The sequence below is a fragment of the Hemitrygon akajei genome, chromosome 12 (genome assembly GCF_048418815.1).
Source record: "Hemitrygon akajei chromosome 12, sHemAka1.3, whole genome shotgun sequence".
Lineage (NCBI taxonomy): Eukaryota > Metazoa > Chordata > Chondrichthyes > Myliobatiformes > Dasyatidae > Hemitrygon > Hemitrygon akajei.
This window is the reverse complement of record NC_133135.1, coordinates 5898799-5912155: the sequence shown is the minus strand read 5'-3', so window position 1 is coordinate 5912155 and position 13357 is coordinate 5898799. Positions and strand designations below refer to the sequence as shown.

General features: G+C 52.6%; 1 protein-coding gene across 1 annotated transcript in view; it reads left to right on the top strand.

Moving 5' to 3' along the window:
- The window catches only part of dnai3 (dynein axonemal intermediate chain 3), a 114629-nt gene that overhangs the window by 34502 nt on the left and 66770 nt on the right, over nucleotides 1-13357 (top strand). The window lies entirely within an intron of this gene.

The window sequence follows — 13357 nt, the reverse complement described above, 5'->3', positions numbered from 1 at the left end:
CCTGCTCGGGTAGTGTAGGCTGGACCATGTCTACTGTATGTCTAAACCCTGCTCGGGTAGTGTAGGCTGGACCACATCTGCCATAAGTCTACACCCTGGTCGTGTAGTGTAGGCTGGACCATGTCTACCGTATGTCTACACCCTGCTCGGGTAGTGTAGGCTGGACCATGTCTACTGTATGTCTACACACTGCTCGGGTAGTGTAGGCTGGACCATGTCTACTGTATGTCTACACCCTGCTCGGGTAGTCTAGGCTGGACCATGTCTACTGTATGTCTACACCCTGCTCGGGTAGTGTAGGCTGGGTCATGTCTACTGTATGTCTACACCCTGCTCGGGTAGTGTAGGCTGGACCATGTCTACTGTATGTCTACACCCTGCTCGGGTAGTGTAGGCTGGACCATGTCTACTGTATGTCTACACCCTGCTCGGGTAGTGTAGGCTGGACCATGTCTACTGTATGTCTACACCCTGCTCGGGTAGTGTAGGCTGGGTCATGTCTACTGTATGTCTACACCCTGCTCGGGTAGTGTAGGCTGGACCATGTCTACTGTATCTCTACACCCTGCTCGGGTAGTGTAGGCTGGACCACATCTGCCATATGTCTACACCCTGCTCGGGTAGTGTAGGCTGGACCATGTCTACTGTATGTCTACACACTGCTCGGGTAGTGTAGGCTGGACCATGTCTACTGTATGTCTACACCCTGCTCGTGTAGTGTAGGCTGGTCCATGACTACTGTATGTCTACACCCTGCTCGGGTAGTGTAGGCTGGACCATGTCTTCCGTATGTCTCCACCCTGCTCGGGTAGTGTAGGGTGGACCATGTCTACTGTATGTCTACACCCTGCTCGGGTAGTGTAGGCTGGACCATGTCTACCGTATGTCTCCACCCTGCTCGGGTAGTGTAGGGTGGACCATGTCTACTGTATGTCTCCACCCTGCTTGGGTAGTGTAGGGTGGACCATGTCTACTGTACGTCTACACCCTGCTCGGGTAGTGTAGGCTGGACCATGTCTACTGTATGTCTACACCCTGCTCGGGTAGTGTAGGGTGGACCATGTCTACTGTATGTCTACACCCTGCTCGGGTAGTGTAGGCTGGACCATGTCTACCGTATGTCTACACCCTGCTTGGGTAGTGTAGGCTGGACCATGTCTACCATATGTCTACACCCTGCTCGGGTAGTGTAGGCTGGTCCATGTCTACTGTATGTCTACACCCTGCTCGGGTAGTGTAGGCTGGACCATGTCTACTGTATGTCTACACCCTGCTCGGGTAGTGTAGGGTGGACCATGTCTACTGTATGTCTACACCCTGCTCGGGTAGTGTAGGCTGGACCATGTCTACCGTATGTCTACACCCTGCTGGGGTAGTGTAGGCTGGACCATGTCTACTGTATGTCTACACCCTGCTCGGGTAGTGTAGGCTGGACCATGTCTACCGTATGTCTACACCCTGCTCGGGTAGTGTAGGCTGGACCATGTCTACCGTATGTCTACACCCTGCTTGGGTAGTGTAGGCTGGGCCATGTCTACTGTATGTCTACACCCTGCTTGGGTAGTGTAGGCTGGGCCATGTCTACTGTATGTCTACACCCTGCGCGGGTAGTGTAGGATGGACTATGTCTACTGTATGTCTACACCCTGCTCGGGTAGTGTAGGCTGGACCACGTCTGCCGTATGTCTACACCCTGCTCGGGTAGTGTAGGCTGGACCACGTCTGCCGTATGTCTACATCCTGCTCGGGTAGTGTAGGCTGGACCACGTCTGCCGTATGTCTACACCCTGCTCGGGTAGTGTAGGCTGGGCCATGTCTACTGTATGTCTACACCCTGCTCGGGTAGTGTAGGCTGGGCCATGTCTACTGTATGTCTACATCCTGCTCGGGTAGTGTAGGCTGGACCACGTCTGCCGTATGTCTACACCCTGCTCGGGTAGTGTAGGCTGGACCATGTCTCCTGTATGTCTACACTCTGCTCGGGTAGTGTAGGCTGGACCATGTCTACTGTATGTCTACACCCTGCTCGGGTAGTGTAGGCTGGACCATGTCTACTGTATGTCTACACCCTGCTCGGGTAGTGTAGGCTGGACCACATCTGCCGTATGTCTACACCCTGCTCGGGTAGTGTAGGCTGGACCATGTCTCCTGTATGTCTACACTCTGCTCGGGTAGTGTAGGCTGGACCATGTCTACTGTATGTCTACACCCTGCTCGGGTAGTGTAGGCTGGACCATGTCTCCTGTATGTCTACACTCTGCTCGGGTAGTGTAGGCTGGACCATGTCTACTGTATGTCTACACCCTGCTCGGGTAGTGTAGGCTGGACCATGTCTACTGTATGTCTACACCCTGCTCGGGTAGTGTAGGCTGGACCATGTCTACTGTATGTCTACATCCTGCTCGGGTAGTGTAGGCTGGACCATGTCTGCCGTATGTCTACACCCTGCTCGGGTAGTGTAGGCTGGACCACATCTGCCGTATGTCTACACCCTGCTTGGGTAGTGTAGGCTGGACCACGTCTGCCGTATGTCTACACCCTGCTCGGGTAGTGTAGGCTGGACCACGTCTGCCGTATGTCTACACCCTGCTCGGGTAGTGTAGGCTGGACCACGTCTGCCATATGTCTACACCCTGCTCAGGTAGTGTAGGCTGGACCATGTCTCCTGTATGTCTACACTCTGCTCAGGTAGTGTAGGCTGGACCATGTCTACTGTATGTCTACACCCTGCTCGGGTAGTGTAGGCTGGACCATGTCTACTGTATGTCTACACCCTGCTCGGGTAGTGTAGGCTGGACCATGTCTACTGTATGTCTACACCCTGCTCGGGTAGTGTAGGCTGGACCATGTCTACTGTATGTCTACACCCTGCTCATGTAGTGTAGGCTGGACCACATCTGCCATATGTCTACACCCTGCTCATGTAGTGTAGGCTGGACCATGTCTCCTGTATGTCTACACTCTGCTCGGGTAGTGTAGGCTGGACCATGTCTACTGTATGTCTACACCCTGCTCGGGTAGTGTAGGCTGGGTCATGTCTACTGTATGTCTACACCCTGCTCGGGTAGTGTAGGCTGGACCACATCTGCCGTATGTCTTCACCCTGCTCATGTAGTGTAGGCTGGACCATGTCTACTGTATCTCTACACCCTGCTCGGGTAGTGTAGGCTGGACCATGTCTACTGTATGTCTACACCCTGCTCGGGTAGTGTAGGCTGGACCATGTCTACTGTATGTCTACACCCTGCTCGGGTAGTGTAGGGTGGGCCATGTCTACTGTATGTCTACACCCTGCTCGGGTAGTGTAGGCTGGACCATGTCTACTGTATCTCTACACCCTGCTCGGGTAGTGTAGGCTGGACCACATCTGCCGTATGTCTACACCCTGCTCGGGTAGTGTAGGCTGGGTCATGTCTACTGTATTTCTACACCCTGCTCGGGTAGTGTAGGCTGGACCATGTCTACTGTATGTCTACACCCTGCTCGGGTAGTGTAGGCTGGACCATGTCTACTGTATGTCTACACCCTGCTCGGGTAGTGTAGGCTGGACCATGTCTACTGTATGTCTACACACTGCTCGGGTAGTGTAGGTTGGACCATGTCTACTGTATGTCTACACCCTGCTCGTGTAGTGTAGGCTGGTCCATGTCTACTGTATGTCTACACCCTGCTCGGGTAGTGTAGGCTGGACCATGTCTACCGTATGTCTCCACCCTGCTCGGGTAGTGTAGGGTGGACCATGTCTACTGTATGTCTACACCCTGCTCGGGTAGTGTAGGCTGGACCATGTCTACCGTATGTCTCCACCCTGCTCGGGTAGTGTAGGGTGGACCATGTCTACTGTATGTCTACACCCTGCTCGGGTAGTGTAGGCTGGACCATGTCTACCGTATGTCTCCACCCTGCTTGGGTAGTGTAGGCTGGTCCATGTCTACTGTATGTCTACACCCTGCTCGGGTAGTGTAGGCTGGACCATGTCTACTGTATGTCTACACCCTGCTCGGGTAGTGTAGGGTGGACCATGTCTACTGTATGTCTACACCCTGCTCGGGTAGTGTAGGCTGGACCATGTCTACCGTATGTCTACACCCTGCTTGGGTAGTGTAGGCTGGACCATGTCTACCATATGTCTACACCCTGCTCGGGTAGTGTAGGCTGGACCATGTCTACTGTACGTCTACACCCTGCTCGGGTAGTGTAGGCTGGTCCATGTCTACTGTATGTCTACACCCTGCTCGGGTAGTGTAGGCTGGACCATGTCTACTGTATGTCTACACCCTGCTCGGGTAGTGTAGGGTGGACCATGTCTACTGTATGTCTACACCCTGCTCGGGTAGTGTAGGCTGGACCATGTCTACCGTATGTCTACACCCTGCTGGGGTAGTGTAGGCTGGACCATGTCTACTGTATGTCTACACCCTGCTCGGGTAGTGTAGGCTGGACCATGTCTACCGTATGTCTACACCCTGCTCAGGTAGTGTAGGCTGGACCATGTCTACCATATGTCTACACCCTGCTTGGGTAGTGTAGGCTGGGCCATGTCTACTGTATGTCTACACCCTGCTTGGGTAGTGTAGGCTGGGCCATGTCTACTGTATGTCTACACCCTGCTCGGGTAGTGTAGGCTGGACCATGTCTACCATATGTCTACACCCTGCTCGGGTAGTGTATGGTGGGCCATGTCTACTGTATGTCTACACCCTGCTTGGGTAGTGTAGGCTGGGCCATGTCTACTGTATGCCTACACCCTGCTCGGGTAGTGTAGGCTGGACCATGTCTACTGTATGTCTACACCCTGGTCGGGTAGTGTAGGCTGGACAATGTCTACTGTATGTCTACACCCTGCTCGGGTAGTGTAGGCTGGACCATGTCTACTGTATGTCTACACCCTACTCAGGTAGTGTAGGCTGGACTATGTCTACACCCTGCTCGGGTAGTGTAGGCTGGACCATGTCTACTGTATGTCTACACCCTGGTCGGGTAGTGTAGGCTGGACCATGTCTACTGTATGTCTACACCCTGCTCGGGTAGTGTAGGCTGGACCATGTCTACTGTATGTCTACACCCTGCTCGGGTAGTGTAGGCTGGACCATGTCTACTGTATGTATACACCCTGCTCGGGTAGTGTAGGCTGGACTATGTCTACTGTATGTCTACACCCTGCTGGGGTAGTGTAGGCTGGACCATGTCTACTGTATGTCTACACCCTGCTGGGGTAGTGTAGGCTGGACCATGTCTACTGTATGTCTACACACTGCTCGGGTAGTGTAGGGTGGGCCATGTCTACTGTATGTCTACACCCTGCTGGGGTAGTGTAGGCTGGACCATGTCTACTGTATGTCTACACCCTGCTGGGGTAGTGTAGGCTGGGCCACGTCTACTGTATGTCTACACCCTGCTCGGGTAGTGTAGGCTGGACCACATCTGCCATAAGTCTACACCCTGGTCGTGTAGTGTAGGCTGGACCATGTCTACCGTATGTCTACACCCTGCTCGGGTAGTGTAGGCTGGACCATGTCTACTGTATGTCTACACACTGCTCGGGTAGTGTAGGCTGGACCATGTCTACTGTATGTCTACACCCTGCTCGGGTAGTCTAGGCTGGACCATGTCTACTGTATGTCTACACCCTGCTCGGGTAGTGTAGGCTGGGTCATGTCTACTGTATGTCTACACCCTGCTCGGGTAGTGTAGGCTGGACCATGTCTACTGTATGTCTACACCCTGCTCGGGTAGTGTAGGCTGGACCATGTCTACTGTATGTCTACACCCTGCTCGGGTAGTGTAGGCTGGACCATGTCTACTGTATGTCTACACCCTGCTCGGGTAGTGTAGGCTGGGTCATGTCTACTGTATGTCTACACCCTGCTCGGGTAGTGTAGGCTGGACCATGTCTACTGTATCTCTACACCCTGCTCGGGTAGTGTAGGCTGGACCACATCTGCCATATGTCTACACCCTGCTCGGGTAGTGTAGGCTGGACCATGTCTACTGTATGTCTACACACTGCTCGGGTAGTGTAGGCTGGACCATGTCTACTGTATGTCTACACCCTGCTCGTGTAGTGTAGGCTGGTCCATGACTACTGTATGTCTACACCCTGCTCGGGTAGTGTAGGCTGGACCATGTCTTCCGTATGTCTCCACCCTGCTCGGGTAGTGTAGGGTGGACCATGTCTACTGTATGTCTACACCCTGCTCGGGTAGTGTAGGCTGGACCATGTCTACCGTATGTCTCCACCCTGCTCGGGTAGTGTAGGGTGGACCATGTCTACTGTATGTCTCCACCCTGCTTGGGTAGTGTAGGGTGGACCATGTCTACTGTACGTCTACACCCTGCTCGGGTAGTGTAGGCTGGACCATGTCTACTGTATGTCTACACCCTGCTCGGGTAGTGTAGGGTGGACCATGTCTACTGTATGTCTACACCCTGCTCGGGTAGTGTAGGCTGGACCATGTCTACCGTATGTCTACACCCTGCTTGGGTAGTGTAGGCTGGACCATGTCTACCATATGTCTACACCCTGCTCGGGTAGTGTAGGCTGGTCCATGTCTACTGTATGTCTACACCCTGCTCGGGTAGTGTAGGCTGGACCATGTCTACTGTATGTCTACACCCTGCTCGGGTAGTGTAGGGTGGACCATGTCTACTGTATGTCTACACCCTGCTCGGGTAGTGTAGGCTGGACCATGTCTACCGTATGTCTACACCCTGCTGGGGTAGTGTAGGCTGGACCATGTCTACTGTATGTCTACACCCTGCTCGGGTAGTGTAGGCTGGACCATGTCTACCGTATGTCTACACCCTGCTCGGGTAGTGTAGGCTGGACCATGTCTACCGTATGTCTACACCCTGCTTGGGTAGTGTAGGCTGGGCCATGTCTACTGTATGTCTACACCCTGCTTGGGTAGTGTAGGCTGGGCCATGTCTACTGTATGTCTACACCCTGCTCGGGTAGTGTAGGATGGACTATGTCTACTGTATGTCTACACCCTGCTCGGGTAGTGTAGGCTGGACCACGTCTGCCGTATGTCTACACCCTGCTCGGGTAGTGTAGGCTGGACCACGTCTGCCGTATGTCTACATCCTGCTCGGGTAGTGTAGGCTGGACCACGTCTGCCGTATGTCTACACCCTGCTCGGGTAGTGTAGGCTGGGCCATGTCTACTGTATGTCTACACCCTGCTCGGGTAGTGTAGGCTGGGCCATGTCTACTGTATGTCTACATCCTGCTCGGGTAGTGTAGGCTGGACCACGTCTGCCGTATGTCTACACCCTGCTCGGGTAGTGTAGGCTGGACCATGTCTCCTGTATGTCTACACTCTGCTCGGGTAGTGTAGGCTGGACCATGTCTACTGTATGTCTACACCCTGCTCGGGTAGTGTAGGCTGGACCATGTCTACTGTATGTCTACACCCTGCTCGGGTAGTGTAGGCTGGACCACATCTGCCGTATGTCTACACCCTGCTCGGGTAGTGTAGGCTGGACCATGTCTCCTGTATGTCTACACTCTGCTCGGGTAGTGTAGGCTGGACCATGTCTACTGTATGTCTACACCCTGCTCGGGTAGTGTAGGCTGGACCATGTCTCCTGTATGTCTACACTCTGCTCGGGTAGTGTAGGCTGGACCATGTCTACTGTATGTCTACACCCTGCTCGGGTAGTGTAGGCTGGACCATGTCTACTGTATGTCTACACCCTGCTCGGGTAGTGTAGGCTGGACCATGTCTACTGTATGTCTACATCCTGCTCGGGTAGTGTAGGCTGGACCATGTCTGCCGTATGTCTACACCCTGCTCGGGTAGTGTAGGCTGGACCACATCTGCCGTATGTCTACACCCTGCTTGGGTAGTGTAGGCTGGACCACGTCTGCCGTATGTCTACACCCTGCTCGGGTAGTGTAGGCTGGACCACGTCTGCCGTATGTCTACACCCTGCTCGGGTAGTGTAGGCTGGACCACGTCTGCCATATGTCTACACCCTGCTCAGGTAGTGTAGGCTGGACCATGTCTCCTGTATGTCTACACTCTGCTCAGGTAGTGTAGGCTGGACCATGTCTACTGTATGTCTACACCCTGCTCGGGTAGTGTAGGCTGGACCATGTCTACTGTATGTCTACACCCTGCTCGGGTAGTGTAGGCTGGACCATGTCTACTGTATGTCTACACCCTGCTCGGGTAGTGTAGGCTGGACCATGTCTACTGTATCTCTACACCCTGCTCGGGTAGTGTAGGCTGGACCACATCTGCCGTATGTCTACACCCTGCTCATGTAGTGTAGGCTGGACCACATCTGCCATATGTCTACACCCTGCTCATGTAGTGTAGGCTGGACCATGTCTCCTGTATGTCTACACCCTGCTCGGGTAGTGTAGGCTGGGTCATGTCTACTGTATGTCTACACCCTGCTCGGGTAGTGTAGGCTGGACCACATCTGCCGTATGTCTTCACCCTGCTCATGTAGTGTAGGCTGGACCATGTCTACTGTATCTCTACACCCTGCTCGGGTAGTGTAGGCTGGACCATGTCTACTGTATGTCTACACCCTGCTCGGGTAGTGTAGGCTGGACCATGTCTACTGTATGTCTACACCCTGCTCGGGTAGTGTAGGGTGGGCCATGTCTACTGTATGTCTACACCCTGCTCGGGTAGTGTAGGCTGGACCATGTCTACTGTATCTCTACACCCTGCTCGGGTAGTGTAGGCTGGACCACATCTGCCGTATGTCTACACCCTGCTCGGGTAGTGTAGGCTGGGTCATGTCTACTGTATTTCTACACCCTGCTCGGGTAGTGTAGGCTGGACCATGTCTACTGTATGTCTACACCCTGCTCGGGTAGTGTAGGCTGGACCATGTCTACTGTATGTCTACACCCTGCTCGGGTAGTGTAGGCTGGACCATGTCTACTGTATGTCTACACACTGCTCGGGTAGTGTAGGTTGGACCATGTCTACTGTATGTCTACACCCTGCTCGTGTAGTGTAGGCTGGTCCATGTCTACTGTATGTCTACACCCTGCTCGGGTAGTGTAGGCTGGACCATGTCTACCGTATGTCTCCACCCTGCTCGGGTAGTGTAGGGTGGACCATGTCTACTGTATGTCTACACCCTGCTCGGGTAGTGTAGGCTGGACCATGTCTACCGTATGTCTCCACCCTGCTCGGGTAGTGTAGGGTGGACCATGTCTACTGTATGTCTACACCCTGCTCGGGTAGTGTAGGCTGGACCATGTCTACCGTATGTCTCCACCCTGCTTGGGTAGTGTAGGCTGGTCCATGTCTACTGTATGTCTACACCCTGCTCGGGTAGTGTAGGCTGGACCATGTCTACTGTATGTCTACACCCTGCTCGGGTAGTGTAGGGTGGACCATGTCTACTGTATGTCTACACCCTGCTCGGGTAGTGTAGGCTGGACCATGTCTACCGTATGTCTACACCCTGCTTGGGTAGTGTAGGCTGGACCATGTCTACCATATGTCTACACCCTGCTCGGGTAGTGTAGGCTGGACCATGTCTACTGTACGTCTACACCCTGCTCGGGTAGTGTAGGCTGGTCCATGTCTACTGTATGTCTACACCCTGCTCGGGTAGTGTAGGCTGGACCATGTCTACTGTATGTCTACACCCTGCTCGGGTAGTGTAGGGTGGACCATGTCTACTGTATGTCTACACCCTGCTCGGGTAGTGTAGGCTGGACCATGTCTAACGTATGTCTACACCCTGCTGGGGTAGTGTAGGCTGGACCATGTCTACTGTATGTCTACACCCTGCTCGGGTAGTGTAGGCTGGACCATGTCTACCGTATGTCTACACCCTGCTCAGGTAGTGTAGGCTGGACCATGTCTACCATATGTCTACACCCTGCTTGGGTAGTGTAGGCTGGGCCATGTCTACTGTATGTCTACACCCTGCTCGGGTAGTGTAGGCTGGACCATGTCTACCATATGTCTACACCCTGCTCGGGTAGTGTATGGTGGGCCATGTCTACTGTATGTCTACACCCTGCTTGGGTAGTGTAGGCTGGGCCATGTCTACTGTATGCCTACACCCTGCTCGGGTAGTGTAGGCTGGACCATGTCTACTGTATGTCTACACCCTGGTCGGGTAGTGTAGGCTGGACAATGTCTACTGTATGTCTACACCCTGCTCGGGTAGTGTAGGCTGGACCATGTCTACTGTATGTCTACACCCTACTCAGGTAGTGTAGGCTGGACTATGTCTACACCCTGCTCGGGTAGTGTAGGCTGGACCATGTCTACTGTATGTCTACACCCTGGTCGGGTAGTGTAGGCTGGACCATGTCTACTGTATGTCTACACCCTGCTCGGGTAGTGTAGGCTGGACCATGTCTACTGTATGTCTACACCCTGCTCGGGTAGTGTAGGCTGGACCATGTCTACTGTATGTATACACCCTGCTCGGGTAGTGTAGGCTGGACTATGTCTACTGTATGTCTACACCCTGCTGGGGTAGTGTAGGCTGGACCATGTCTACTGTATGTCTACACCCTGCTGGGGTAGTGTAGGCTGGACCATGTCTACTGTATGTCTACACACTGCTCGGGTAGTGTAGGGTGGGCCATGTCTACTGTATGTCTACACCCTGCTGGGGTAGTGTAGGCTGGACCATGTCTACTGTATGTCTACACCCTGCTGGGGTAGTGTAGGCTGGACCATGTCTACTGTATGTCTACACACTGCTGGGTTAGTGTAGGCTGGACCATGTCTACTGTATGTATACACCCTGCTCGGGTAGTGTAGGCTGGACTATGTCTACCGTATGTCTACACCCTGCTCGGGTAGTGTAGGCTGGACCATGTCTACTGTATGTCTACACCCTGCTGGGGTAGTGTAGGCTGGACCATGTCTACTGTATGTCTACACACTGCTCGGGTAGTGTAGGGTGGGCCATGTCTACTGTATGTCTACACCCTGCTGGGGTAGTGTAGGCTGGACCATGTCTACTGTATGTCTACACCCTGCTCGGGTAGTGTAGGCTGGACCATGTCTACTGTATGTCTACACCCTGGTCGGGTAGTGTAGGCTGGGCCATGTCTACTGTATGTCTACACCCTGCTCGGGTAGTGTAGGCTGGACCATGTCTACTGTATGTCTACACCCTGCTTGGGTAGTGTAGGCTGGACCACGTCTGCCGTATGTCTACACCCTGCTTGGGTAGTTTAGGCTGTGCCATGTCTGCTGTATGTCTACACCCTGCTCGGGTAGTGTAGGCTGGGCCATGTCTACTGTATGTCTACACCCTGCTCGGGTAGTGTAGGCTGGGCCATGTCTACTGTATGTCTACACCCTGCTCGGGTAGTGTAGGCTGGGCCATGTCTGCCGCATGCAGGATGGTCACATCCTCTACGGTGACCTGGCTTCAGGTAAGAGAACCACTGGCTGCCCACAACTGCCCTACAAGGATATCTGCAAGCTGGACATCAACGTTGAGTTCTGGGAGGAACTTGCAGCTGACCGCACCAGATGGAGAAACATCCTGAAACAACACCTTAAATCAGGCAAAGAAAAACAAATAGGCCAATAGAAAGGAAGGATGCATCTCCAGCTGAGACTACTTATAGATGTGACCTTTGAGACAGAGACTGCCACTCTCGCTTTCGTCTTATCAGCCCTGCACAGCGCTGACCAACAACGTGCTGTGGAAAGCTAGGATGCAACGTCCAGGGTCGACCTCAACTAAGGGAGGGCCGCACACGGATTTACTGTAAATTCCCTCGTTCCCTCGACTAAGGGAGGGCCACACACGGATTTACTGTAAATTGCCTTGTTGCTGGGATTGGAGGTGATCTGCTGTTTGCTCAAGGTACTAGTGCAGTAACAACTACTGCTTGCTGTTTCCCATTGATACAGGTTTTGTATTAGGCTGAGAATTAGGTCAGGTGTCTTGTTAGAGATTCCACCTCCTAACAGCAGCTCTCTTTCTCTGTCTTCCACACTACCTGTCCAATAGGAATTGGTTTATTGTCACATGTGGTGGGTAAGGTGGAGATATATCTCTACAAATGGAGGTATAAGGCTCACTCTCCCTCTGCTAGTCTGCAGGTCACCCTTGGGCAAGGTGTAGCACCTGCTTAGCCCCTGATCAGGGTCACGTGAAGCTATGGGAGCAGGGGCTGGATGGTCGTATAAGCAGCTGGTGCATATCACAAGTCCCAGTTATGCAACCACTGACTCCAGGGAGACAATCTCCCTGTATTGATAATACAGGGAGTATTATCAATAAGAGCATTGATAATAGCTGGAGTCACCCACCTTGTAAAGACACTGCCCAGAAGAAGGCAACGGCAAACCACTTCAACTCAGGTAAGTGTGAAGTAGTTCATTTTGGTATGTCAACTATGAAGGCAGGATATAGTATTAATGGTAAGACTCCTGGCGGTGTGGAGAATCAGAGGAATCTTGGGGTCCGAGTCCATAGAACATTCAAAGCTACAACGCAAATTACCTCTGTGGTTAAGAAGGCATATGGTGCATTGGCCTTCATCAATCGTGGGATTGAGTTTAGGAGTCGAGAGGTAATGTTACAGCTATATAGGACCCTGGTCAGACCCCACTTGGAGTACTGTGCTCAGTTCTGGTCACCTCACTACAGGAAGGATGTGGAAACCATAGAAAGGGTACAGAGGAGATTTACAAGGATGTTGCCTGGATTGGGGGAGCATGCCTTATGAGAATAGGTTGAGTGAACTTTTCTCCTTGGAACGACGGAGGATGAGAGGTGACCTGATAGAGGTGTATAAGATGATGAGAGGCATTGATCGTGTGGATAGTCAAAGGCTTTTTCCCAGGACTGAAATGGCTAACACGAGAGGGCACAGTTTTAAGGTGCTTGGAAGAAGGTACAGAGGAAATGTCAGAGGTAAGTTTTTTACTCAGAGAGTGATGAGTGTGTGGAATGGGCTGCCAGCAACGGTGGTGGAGGTGGGTACGATTGGGTCTTTTAAGCAACTCCTGGATGGGTACATGGAGCTTAGAAAAATAGAGGGCTATGGGTAACCCTAGGTAATTTCTAAAGTAAGTACATGTTCAGCACAGCATTGTGGGCCGAAGGGCCTGTATTGTGCTGTAGGGTTTCTATGTTTCTATGATTGGATTTGCCAGAATAATGGATTAACACAGACTAGTTAGGCTGAAGGGTCTGTTTAAGCTTGTTGTGCTGTGAGTCTATAGCTTTAGAATCCTCTACACTATTTTTGGAAGACATGGGTTTAAGGTGAGAGGGGGAAGATTTAAAGGGAATCTGAGGAGTACGGATTATTGATACACAGTTCGTTGTGTGTTGGTGACAGGTTTGAGTTGGGTGTATTATAGAGTTCTGAAATCCCGAGACAGATTATT